This window comes from Anabrus simplex, chromosome 9 (genome assembly GCF_040414725.1).
Source record: "Anabrus simplex isolate iqAnaSimp1 chromosome 9, ASM4041472v1, whole genome shotgun sequence".
Classification (NCBI taxonomy): Eukaryota; Metazoa; Arthropoda; class Insecta; order Orthoptera; family Tettigoniidae; genus Anabrus; species Anabrus simplex.
The window spans coordinates 95,683,809-95,697,051 of record NC_090273.1 but is presented as its reverse complement, the minus strand read 5'-3'; positions in this window follow the sequence as shown (position 1 = coordinate 95,697,051).

Below are 13,243 nucleotides of genomic sequence, written 5' to 3'. Positions count from 1 at the left end.
TGTTGAGTTTCAACAGTTCTTTAGTATGCTTCTTGTTTGGTCCTTTTATCAGTTCCTTTGCAAGTTTGCATCCTGGAGTATTTTTCCAGTTTTCCATTTGTTTCTTTTGTACCCATTTTCCCATTTATTGTCGGGCTTGTCCATAGGAAATCCCGCATACAGGTTCTAGGCCTACAAACTGTTTTTCTGCCCCTTTCCTGGCCAGCTTATCTGCCTTTGCATTTCCTTCTATACCTGCATGCCCTGGTACCCATATTATTTTGACAATGTTGTACTTTGAGAGCTTCAGGAGAAGTGAGTGGCAATACTAGACAATTATGGATATTATCCAGACTGCCTCTAGTGCCTTAATGGCCGTTTGGTTGTCCGTAAAAGTGAAAATGTTCTTAATCCTATAGTTCATTTTCAGATTTTTTTTCAAGACATGTTGTGATAGCCATCCTTTTAGCTTGAAAGACTGTAGTGTGTCTGCCAAGGCTCATCTGGATTGATCTCCCAGGTCTTCCCCCGTTGATCCCTCCTCCTGTGCCATCTACAGTATTTGAGCCATCAGTCCACCACACTATATCTTCTTTTTCAGTATTCCATTTGTTGATATTCCAGTCTTCTTTTTTTATTATCTGGGTCCCAAGCGGTTTTTCTAAGTTGTACTTTGGTATCATATGATCGAAAAGGAATGTGTAAAACTTCCTCTGTTATTACTCTGTTAATTTTACAGTGTCCTAGATTGGGTCTTTGTGCATTTCAGCACTCTGATTGTTCCAATCTATATGAACACATTCTAGCCTGTTCTTTTATGAAATTGCATAGTGATGGGAGGTCTAGTAAAGCATTCAAGGCTTCTGTCGGCGTAGTTCTCATAGCCGCAGTTATGGCTATGCATGCCATTCTCTGCAGGCTATCCAATCTACTGCCGACTTTACCTTGACTTACTTTCCGCCACCAGATGATTGCGCATAGGCCTTCAACGGTCTAATGATCATTGTGTATATTCACATTACCATTGATGGTCTTAGGCCCCATGTCTTCCCAACGGCCCTTTTACATGCATACAGTAAGTTCTTGGCCCGGATTATGTTCTTTTCTATATGTGGATTCCAAGTTAGATTTTTATCCAACACTACACCTAGGTGCAGTGCCTATTCTTCCACATATACAGTATATATCTTGCCCAAAGATCTTCAGTGATCTCTTTCCCTCTAATTTTCTCCTTCTTGTAAAAGGGACCAGAGTTATCTTGTTCGGATTGACTGATAGTTTTTCTTCCGACACCAGTTCTCCACAAGGTTGAGCGATCTTTGCACGAGTTCCTGGATAACACTCATCGCCTTACCTCGTGCCACAAACACTAGGTCATCTGCGTATCCTTGTATATAGAAACCCTGTTCGTTGAGCATAGCTATGATTTTGTTCACCACAAGGTTCCACAGCAGAAGGGAAAGAACTCCTCCCTGAGCACAGCCTCGGGTGGCCCTAACCGTCAGCGTTTCTGCAAACAGGCTTGCTTTTATCTTCCTTCCGTCTAACATGGATTTAATCCGTTTCACGACGGTTTTACTCACCTTGCTCTTTTCCAATTCTTTGATCATAGAGTCATAGGTTGTATTGCTGAAGGCTCCTTCTATATCTAGAAATGCCGCCAGTGCAATTTCTTTATATTATAGGCTTTCCTCTAGTTTACAAACCAACTGGTGGAGTGCTACTTCAGTGGATCTGCCAGATCTATATGCAAACTGATTTTCATGTAACGTTCAGTTCAGTTGCACCGTCCATCTGATATATTTATCCAGAATTTTCTTCATTACTTTCAGCATGAAGGAAGTTAAACATAATGGTCTGTATGCTTTGGCTTGGGCATAGTTTGCCCTTCCAGGCTTAGGTATGAATACTGCTTTAGCTTCAGACCATGATTTCGGCACGTACCCTAAAGCTAGACTAGCTCTGAAGAGGTCCGTCAGGGCATTGACGAGTATCTCCCGTCCTTCCTGTAGGAGTATCGGAGGTATCTCATCTGGCCCCGGAATCCTCAGCCTAGTAATTATTGTTAAGAGAGGATGACTAACCAGTTATACTTCCTTTAAAACAATAATTAGCACAGTCATCACCATATTATTTTATCTTAATCATCTATATGTTAAAAGAGTTTACTTAAAAACAGCTTTGGTAAATCCATCCGTCCGTTCTTTTCCCCCTGTGGGTGGGGGCGGTAGAATAACACCCACGGTATCCCCTGTCTGTCGTAAGAGGCGACTAAAAGGGGCCCCAGGGGATCTGAACTTTGGAGCATGGATTGGCGACCACGGGGCCCTCAGCTGAGTCCTGGCATTGCTTCCACTTACTTGTGCCAGGCTCCTCACTTTCATCTATCCTATCCGACCTCCCTTGGTCAACTCTTGTTCTTTTCCGACCCCGACGCTATTAGGTTTGCGAGGGCTAGGGAGTCTTTCATTTTCACGCCCTTCGTGGCCCTCGTCTTCCTTTGGCCGATATCTTCATTTTTCGAAGTGTCGGACCCCTTCCATTTTTTCTTCTGATTAGTGTTATATAGAGGATGGTTGTCCAGTTGTACTTCCTCTTAAAACAATAATCACCACCACCACCGTCCGTTCTATTGGACCGATCTGCTTCATTTTTATTTTATTTTCTCCAGAATTACCTGCCGGTGAATCATGAGACAATGATAGGTCTCTAAGTTCAGCGAACTTTGAGTAATCATAAAATCAAATCATTAAATGATCATTCCAATAATTGCAGGCGAAGGCTTACCCAGTACTTAGCAAGATGCTAAGCGACCAACACTTTCAATATTATGATTTATGTGATTTTCATCCTTCGGAATGTCATTGCATGCAGCCATATTTGATTACCACCTGTCAAGCCAGAGAATATACACTTCCTCGGATCACGGAAGAATACTGTTCCCTGCTAGATATTCTTTGATTCTCTAACATTTCCCAGCTTCCAATAATGTATTCAACAGATGGCAGAGCATTCCTAATAACTTACATGCTGCTAAGAGAAAAAGTCTACGTACAAACAGATCCCATCATGTCATGCGCCTTAGACATTACCTGGGAACACCTGTCGAAGGATAACCTAGCTACAGGCGAAAGAGTGAAGGCCATGTATCTTGAAACAGTTTTCTGCCTGGCAAAAAACGCTCCTTCGAGACTAGCTTATGAGTTCGGAAGACAACCGTTCTATATAGAAGAAATGCGTTGCCTTCTACATCGAGAACTGCAGGATAAAAAAAGCAAATATATGGATAGATTTTTACCAAATAGACGGCATGATGACGTCACAGCGGATGTATTTTGACTACGAACTGCGCTATACCATAAGGCGTAAATGTTCATAAAACCATTGACAAGGGCAGGCAAAACCATATGACTACCTATTTGTAACGAATGCTGCGAAGCAGTATGGGTCCTCTAGTTACTGTTATTATATTTCTTCTTATCTCTATAGTTAATACACATGTTGATGTTTTAATAGCGGCAACAACGTTGTAGCTCCGCCGTGAAACGGAGGTAGGCAATGCCGTTTGCACCACAGGTAAATTAAATGCCTACCCTCCCTCCAAGTGATTTAATACGCCCTTCACCCTCCAAGCGCGTGCGCAGTGATAACAGGAACAGAGCACGGTCACGGAATACAGTTGCAATGTTTTCGAAGCAACAGTGGAGGAGCTCGATGGAAATTGAATGTGCTAGAAGTCGCAGAAGTCGCAATGTGCGACAGTGTCACCAAGGACTGCATTACCATTTATAAAACTTGGGCCAGATCTTAAGAAGCAAAGCTGAAACGCCAGTCGACAGAGTGGCGTCATTTCCGGTCACCGCGAAGAACAACAGTTCAGCAAACCCAGCCAATATGAAACTTATGTTACTTCTTGCCTACGAGTGGGATGGCGTTATCGTAAAGCAGACCGTTAATGTGGAGTACTACTGTTCTTTTCTGTAAATAGTCTGCGAGCAGCGCTGAAAAGGCAACGACAATTCTTTATGTATAACTCACACATCATTGTGCACGACAATGCAAGGCCACATGCACCAGGAGTGGTGGCTGATTTGTTCATTCGCTGAGGTTGAGAAGTGTTCTACCACTCTCCATATTCTCCCGATTTATGTCTCTGCGACTTAAGACCGGTTCTACCACCTACTGGTAAAGTAGCGCGTAACTTGCCCTCCGCGAAAAAGGATGTTTCCGTTCGACCACTCCCAGATAGCGCTATCGGCAGCATAAATCATAGTTACCCGACGCGTAATTTATGGACCACTTCGAGGGCCCCATAAGACTTTACCGGCAAGTTTTGAGAGCTGAACACTATTAGCTGTATATCTGGTGACATAACACAAATTAGCTTAGTATACTGAAAAAAGCATTATACTGTAACAGTGATCGATATTGTATTGCAGGATTTTGAACTTTAATGCTTCCCTTGACGTGCAACGGTCACACCAACCTCTCGCATTACTAGCGTAGGGGACACATTTTATACGTTAAGCTTTCGCAAAGAAACTCTAAAATGATGTAAAATCAAAACCTATTTGGAAATAATTTCAAATGGGATTTAATCTTCTACTTTTTCAGTTTTCAGACTCCAGGTATAACTTCGTGTATGTATCCCAATTGCCCCAAGCTTCCTAGTAGCGTAATAGTTAAAGCGCTCATTTAATAATACGAGGTGTGCAGGTTTGAGTCTACATTACGATGAGTCTTTTTTATTTTCATTATTAGCGTTGTATTAATCTGTATGCCTCTTTTCATACGTTCTTTGGTTAATAATATATTTCATTGAAATGTTTAATCACAATAGTATGTCTTCTAGGAAAATGCTTTATATATGTGCTACTTATAGAAAGTGATGTTACGATTAATATAGCATATAGGACTGTCGCCCAGGTAGCAGATTCCCTATCAGTTGTTTACATAGTTTTCGTGTAAATGATTTCGAAGAAATTGGAAACTATTCCATTCCCGAATTCCTCTTCCTATGAATGGATATTTAACCCGATTAGTTCTTTAACAGTACCTTCCAACTTTATCTTCATAAAGTTAAACATTAGAATGAAATGCATTATCAATAAATGGAAGCATGTGGAACTAAACGAGGCCACAGAGCTAGTTGCAAATAGAGCATCGTGGAAATAATCAATTCACAGAAGCCTGCAGATTGAATGCTCAAAGGCAATAAGTCCGTAAAGAAGATGTGTGTGTATATACGTATATGGAAGCGCGTAAAAGAGAGTTAAGAACAACGGCAGGGAACGAAAATACATTTTAAAATGTAAATTAGAAATACGATGAAAACCTGCGTACCTTCTATTACGGAGCGAGCGACTTGACCAATCTACTACGAGAATACTTTTCAAAAACGCTGCCATCGTCGCCATAAGACCTATCTGTGTCGGTGCGACGTAAAGCCCCTAGCAAAAAAAACAAAAAAAAACGCTGCCTTACATGACAGGTTATAACTGACGTAAGAAAATGTAATCTCGAGATTTTAATCCCAATTAGGTATTGATATTGAAGATCATAGATTAAAATCACGAAAGCTTGACATGAATCGTTGTCCATAACTCTTAAGACTCCCCTTATTAGGCTTTTTGGTGATAATCAGCAGACGCAAGCACAGGGAAATAAGACAATCGAAATGGGTTTCATGCATCTGACGATAGATAGCACCACACTCGAAAGCGAGAAATCGCTGAAAATCAGTCTAGCCAACTTCGTATATCGGTGTCTAGCTCCGGGTAGCTACCTAGCGCTTGCGCGGAGGTGGTTGGACGCAAGCCAAAGTACCAGCTGATTTACACCTCCAGGTAGTTTACCTCCCGGGCAGCTGCCAGCCACTTTACCAGCAGATGGTAGAACAGGCCCTTAGTCAACTCTTGATCTCTGCCGACCCCGTCGGTACTAGGTTTCCAAGACTTAGGGAGTCTTTCATTTTGATAGTCCTTTCGCTTCTTCTGCCGATATCGCCATTCTTCGACATGTCGGACCTCTTCCGTTTACCGTCCGATTAGTTTTTAATAGAGGATTGCTACCTACTTTGTACTTCCTCTCAAAACGATAATCATCACCATAACTTAAATCATGTTGTTTTTTTCCTGACTTGTAGGCCGTGGTCCAGGAGCATATGATGGCCCAGACGTTTCACCAAAGATTGCGCTCGTCCACTGTCAGCTTTGCAGCCATGCAAGTCAGTCGGAACCCTTGAAAATGCTGAACGCAGTCTTCCCACTACAAGCCCGAAAATACAGACATAATGCGAGTCTGCACAAGATCTGGAGACAGTGCTGAACGGCATGGACAATCTTAGAGAAGTGCACAAGATGAAAATTTTAAAAAATCTAAAACAAAAGTAGTGGAGTGCAGTCGAACGAAGACAGGTGATGTTGATATATATATATGCTAGTGGCTTTACGTCGCACCGACACAGATAGGTCTTATGGCGACGAAGGGAGAGGAAAGGCCTAGGAGTTGGAATGAAGTTCTTTTTTTTTTTGCTAGGGGCTTTACGTCGCACCGACACAGATAGGTCTTATGGCGACGATGGGATAGGAAAGGCTTAGGAGTTGGAAGGAAGCGGCCGTGGCCTTAATTAAGGTACAGCCCCAGCATTTGCCTGGTGTGAAAATGGGAAACCACGGAAAACCATTTTCAGGGCTGCCGATAGTGGGATTCGAACCTGCTATCTCCCGGATGCAAGCTCACAGCCGCGCGCCTCTACGCGCACGGCCAACTCGCCCGGTAGAAAATATGAACATTGTTACTTAGGAAGCATAATAACTACGGTATTTATTAATTTGTTTTACGTCGCACCGACAGGTAGGTCTTATGGCGAAGGTGGTATAGGAAAGGCCTAGGAGTGGGAAGGAAGCGGCCGTGGCCTTAATTAAGGTACAGCCCCGGCATTTGCCTGGTGTAAAAATAGGAAATCAGGAAAACCATATTCAGGGCTGCCGACAGTGGGGTTTGAACCAACTACTTCCCGGATAGAATAACTAACAATGGCAGAAGTAAGAAAGACATAAAATATAGACTAGCACAAGCACGAAAGGCCTTTCTTAAGAAAATAAATTTGCTCACTTCGAACACCGATGTAGGAATTAGAAAGATGTTTTAGAAGACTTTCGTCTGGAGTGTGGCACTGTACGGAAATTAAGAATGGACAATAACTAGCTCAAAAAGAAAGGAGGTTAGAAGCTTTTTAAAAGTAATACTATAGAAGAATGCTGAAGAGATGAATAGATCGAATCACGAATGAAGAGATACTGAATCGAATTGGTGAGAGAAGAATTATTTGGCTAAATTTAATCAGAAAAAAGTGATAGAATAACAGGACACATTTGGCGACATCTAGGACTTTTTCACTTAGATTTAAGGGAAGTGTAGGCGGTAAAACGTCAGGGATAGACCAAGGTACGAATAAGACAAACAGGATGCAGGAGGTAATTATGTAGAAATGAAAAGGTCACAGGATAGGGTGGCATGGAGCGCTGCATGAAACCTGTCTATGACCCAAGCAATAACAACAACAATTTATAACTCCGGCCGTGAAAGCCTCAACTGCTATACCATCGTTTAACTTTGTCAAGATAAATAAATAATCTTATCTAATTAACTAGAAGTACATCCAACATCACAGACCATACAGAAGCACAAGTCCACAGATGAAGTTTTTTTTTTTTTTTTTTTTTTTGCTAGGGGCTTTACGTCGCGCCGACACAGATAGGTCTTATGGCGACGATGGGATAGGAAAGGCCTAGGAGTTGGAAGGAAGCGGCCGTGGCCTTAATTAAGGTACAGCCCCAGCATTTGCCTGGTGTGAAAATGGGAAACCACGGAAAACCATTTTCAAGGCTGCCGATAGTGGGATTCGAACCTACTATCTCCCGGATGCAAGCTCACAGCCGCAGATGAAGTTCTCACACATCACTTATACACGTGGGCGAGTGAATGACCTCACATATACAGAATTAGCAAGTTCAAGTTCAACTTTGTTTACCGTGCAGGGGTAGAGTTATAGAAACGTATCATTGTTATTTATATGCTCACGAAGTTGTAATCTGAACGCCTGCCTGTCTCATCTACTATGAGCTACTCATTCTGAAAACATCCATCGGTTTATTTTCGTCCAATGTATTAAGAGAACTAAAGATTCCGTTGATATAACTGATCGCTTCAGCAGGAATGTTATTATTATGAGCTGAGAAAGAGTTCCAGGGAGTTGGGCCTAAACATTCCTCCAACCACCGGAGGCAGTTCATAAGCACAGTTTCCTAACTTACGAGAGGAATCCGGCAAGTGTAACAACCCGATTTCTCAGGAACTCAGTAAAAGAGTGGTCGAACTACGGAACCGAGCAGAGAAGGGGTGGCTACGGCTCTACCGTGGTTGTACGCCTCCGTATTCCGGAGACGGAGAGGGGCTGTTCCCCACCGTCGGCTGTCCTGAGAATGGTTTTCTGTCGTCTTCCATTCTCCAGCACCAGGGCGAAGGCCGTGACAGTTCCTAGTATGGGCCACGGCCGCCAACCCTCGCACCTTCTCCACACATCTCCTTCTCTGATACAAATCTCCTGGCATGAGAGACGGCGTCACCGTCTAGGAGGCCCGCTCCCTCCCTCTTCAGGAAAAGAATGAAAACAATGAGTAGTAGTAGCAGTCGAAATAAGCGAACACATGTTTCGGCTTATTCGTAGACTTTCGACCGTTTCCGGGAAAATGACTTCCCCCTGTGGCTGGGGGCGGTAGAATAACACCCACGGTATCCCCTGCCTGTCGTAAGAGGCGACTAAAAAGGACCTCAGGGGCTCTGAACTTTGGAGCGTGGGTTGGCAACCACGGGGCCCTTAGCTGAGTCCTGGCATTGCTTCCACTTACTTGTGCCAGGCTCCTCACTTTCATCTATCCTATCCGACCTCTCTTGGTCAACTCTTGTTCCTTTCCGACCCCGACGCTATTAGGTTTGCGAGGGCTAGGGAGTCTTTCATTTTCACGCCCTTCGTGGCCCTTCTCTTCCTTTGGCCGACATCTTCATTTTTCGAAGTGTCGGATCCCTTCCAATTTTCCCTCTGATTAGTGTTAGATAGAGGATGGTTGCCTAGTTGTACTTCCTCTTAAAACAATAATCACCACCACCACCACCGAGAAAATGACGATCGAAGTTTCCGACGTGCTTTACGTATCTTTTAGAAAAAAACAATTTCAACTGACACGATGGCGCAGCGGCCCTCGCCGTGGATTCACACTTTGCATCCAGTGTTCAAATTCCGATTATGCTTCTTTGAAAATCCACTTTGCCTCCGTGGCTCAGGCGGTAACGCGCCGGCCTCTCACTGCTGGTCTCCGTGGTTAAAATCTCGGTCACTCCATGCGAGATTTGTGTTGGACAAAGCGGAGACGGGACAGGTTTCTCTCCGGGTACTCCGGTTTTACCTGTCATATTTCATTCCAGCAAAACGCTCCAGAAAAATTTCATTGCATCTGTCATTAATCATTGATCCAGACGAATGTGACAGGCTTCGGCAGCCGGCACAATTCCTATCCTCGCCGCTAGTTGGGGACTTCATTCATTCCATTCCTGGCCCGATCAAATGACTGGAAACAGGCTGTGGATTTTCATTTTCATCTACTTATGTACATTGATGACCGCCTCTGTGGTGTAGTGGTTAGTGTGATAAGCTGCCTCCCCTGGGGGCCCGGGTTCAATTCCCGGCTCTGACACGAAATTTGAAAAGTGGTACGAGGGTTGGGACGGGTTTCACTCAGCCTCGGGAGATCAACAGAGTAGAGCTGGTTCGATTCCCTCCTCAACCATCCTAGAAGTGGTTTTCCGTGGTTTCCCTAATTCTCCTCCAGGCAAATGCCGGGATGGTCCCTAACTTAAGCCCACGGCCGCATCCTTCCCTCTTCCTTGTCTATCCCTTCTACTCTTCCCATCCCCCTACAAGATCCCTGTTTACCATAGCAGGTAAGACCACCTTACCGAGGTATTGGTCCTCCTTCTCAGATGTTTCCCCGAACCCAAGTCTCACGCTCCCACCGGGGGAGTTGGCCGTGCTGTTAGGGGCGCACAGCTGTGAGCTTGCATCCGGGAGATAGTGGGATCGAGCCCCACTATCGGCAGCCCTGAAGATGGTTTTCCGTGGTTGTTCTATTTTCACACCAGCCAAATGCTGGGGCTATACCTTAATTAAGGCCACGGTCGCTTCCTTCCCACTCCTAGGCCTTTTTTATCCCATCGTCGCCATAAGACCTATCTGAGTCGGTGCGACGTAAAACAAATTGCAAAGAAAAAAACCTCACGTTCCAGGACACTGTCCTTCTTTGCTAGCCACTGTGAACTCACAGCAGTAGATTTGCTATAAGTTTAGAAAGTACTAGAGTCTAGTCTTCACAGCCAATGTTGCAACTTAAACACTGACGTGTTGCAAACTGAGAACGTGAGAGCTCGAAGCTAAATTATTTTGTGTTTGCTCAAATATAAGCAGTAATCCGCCACTTTCAAAGGTTCCAAGAACCGGCAGTCAACAACGGCCGGAGACTTCAAAGTGCTATATAAGAATCTTATTTTCAAAAGGAAAAAGCAAAAAAAAAAAGCAAAGTCAACTCCGTACACGCCATGAAGGCCCTTGGAAGGGTGGAAGGTAAAGGCTTCCACTATCCGTAACCTCGGCACTTGATGGGGTAGAGTGGTTAGCTCTACGCCCGGCCGCTTTTGCCCTCAGGAATTAACCTGCTACTCATTTTTGGTGTAGGCTGGGTGAACCTCAGGAGCATATGCACCTCCGGAAGTGGGAATCTCATTTCTTAAATTTTACGACTTCCTGACGGGAATTCGAAACCACGTCCTTCCGGGCGAACCGAGCACGCCTTTATCGCCTCGGCCAGGCAGCCCCTATTTCCAAAAGTTATCAAATCCAAAAGATTCAAAATTGAGATGATGATTGAAAACATACATTTGTAGGAAGATCTATAATTTGAAAGAAATATTGCAAATGGCTCCTTATTGGCTGGATGGATACCTCATATTTTGGTCAATTCACTCCGTGGGATTTGGTACCGAACGTGATTTTTAACACCCTGCATGACGTGAATTCGAGCCGTTTTCACTGCTGTGTATTAAGAAGATCAAGAAGTCTGAGGGTGTAACAGTTCGGAGCAGTTTCAAAGCAAGTACGTTTCTTAAAACTTTCAATTGCATTTTTTAAGCTTAAAATACATTAAGCTCTTACCATGTGCAAAATGCTCTTTGCAACAAAGTTCTTGTCAGATTCACCAGAAATTTTCAGATAATGTTTCATTATGTGTCCGCCTCTGTGGTGTAGTGGTTGGCGTGATTAGTTGCAACCCCCCCCCCCCCCGAGGGCTGGGCTCGATTCCCGACTCCGCCACGAAATTTGAAAAGTGGTACGAGGTCTGGAAGGGGATCAACTCAGCCTCAGGAGGTCAACTGAGTAGAGGAGGGTTTTATTCCCCCCACCACCACCCTCAGTCATCATGAAAGTGGTTTTCTGTTGTTTCCCACTTCTCGTCCAGGCAAATGCCGGGATGGTAACTAACTTAAGGCAACGGCCGCTTCCTTCCCTCTTCCTTGTCTATCCGTTCCAGTCTTCCCATTTCCCCACAAGACCTTGTTCATCATAACAGGTGAGGCCGCATGGGCGAGGTACTTGTCCTCCTCCCATTTGTATCCCCAGACTTAAGGTCCTACGTTGCAGGACACTTTCCTTGAGGTGGTAGAGGTGGGATCCCTCGCGGAGTCCGAGGGAAACACTAACCCTGCAGAGCAAACAGATTAAGAAAGAAGAAAGAAAGAATTTGCAATATGTAAGTTACATAAATTAAAAGTATTTTTGCATTTTATTATTCGTTTATATGACCGTCATATTTTTTCTCCTAATATTGCAATAAACTAGATTTTTTCCTATTGTGTAAATAACAAAACATTGAAAAATAACTGACTGCAAAACCCAGAGTTATTATTAAGTATATGATTATTTTTGACAAGTCTGCGAAATTATAATCTATAAATAATGAAATCTGTGCCGCAATGAGCATTTTCTCATGCAACATGTAAAAAATAAAAATTATTTTAATAACTATGCAACAAATTAACTAATTAACTTCAGATTTTTTGTGATGCTATATATATATATATTTTTTTTTTTGCTAGTTGCTTTACGTCGCACCGACACAGATAGGTCTTATGGCGACGATGGGACAGGGAGGGGGGCTAGGAGTGGGAAGGAAGCGGCCGTGGCCTTAATTAAGGTACAGACCAAGCATTTGCCTGGTGTGAAAATGGGAAACCACGGAAAAATATTTTCAGGGCTATCGACAGTGGGGTTCGAACCTACTATCTCCCGAATACTGGATACTGGCCGCACTTAAGCGACTGCAGCTATCGAGCTCGGTGATGCTATATTTTATTAATATATGCTTTTAATTGAAATTTGGTTGTGATAAGTGGTAAATTGTGGAAGTTCCAAATTTCAGTTATGATTTCTCTTAATGTTATTTAACTAATCCGTTTCTTCGCTGAAAATGACTTAATTTTGATTATTGTATACTTAAATACAGTCAGTTTTCTGATGACTGCAGTGAAATTTACGACTTTCAGTTGGAAATATTTAGGATTTCGGTGACAAAAATGTACTAAATCCATCCTTTCTTATTGGATATCTCTTAAACTGCAAAAGTGTTAATAGAAATAATCTGGATAGTAATGCATTTGTCCGACTCCTTGGCTGAACGGTCAGCGTTGAGGCCTTCGGTTCGGAGGGTCCCTGGTTCGATTCCCGGCCGGATCGGGGGATTATAATCGCGTCTGATTTATTCTTCTGGCTCGGGGACTGGATGTTTGTGTCCATACGAACACTCACCTCTTCATATTCAGACAACATACCACACAGAAACACGCAATAGTGATTATATACCTCCATATAAAGTTGGCGTCAGGAAGGGTATCCAGCTGTAACTTACTTAATCTGTCTACCCTCCAGGATTAGTTTTTCCTCGGACTCAGCGAGGGATCCCACATATACCGCCTTACAACTGGGGAGAATGACCAGTACCTCGCCCAGGTGGCCTCACCTGCTATGTTGAACAGGGGCCTTGTGAGGGTAAGAGATGATTGGAAGGGATAGACAAAGAAGAGGGAAGGAATCGGCCGTGGCCTTAAGTTAGGTACCATCCCGACATTTGCCTGGAGGAGAAGTGGGAAACCACTG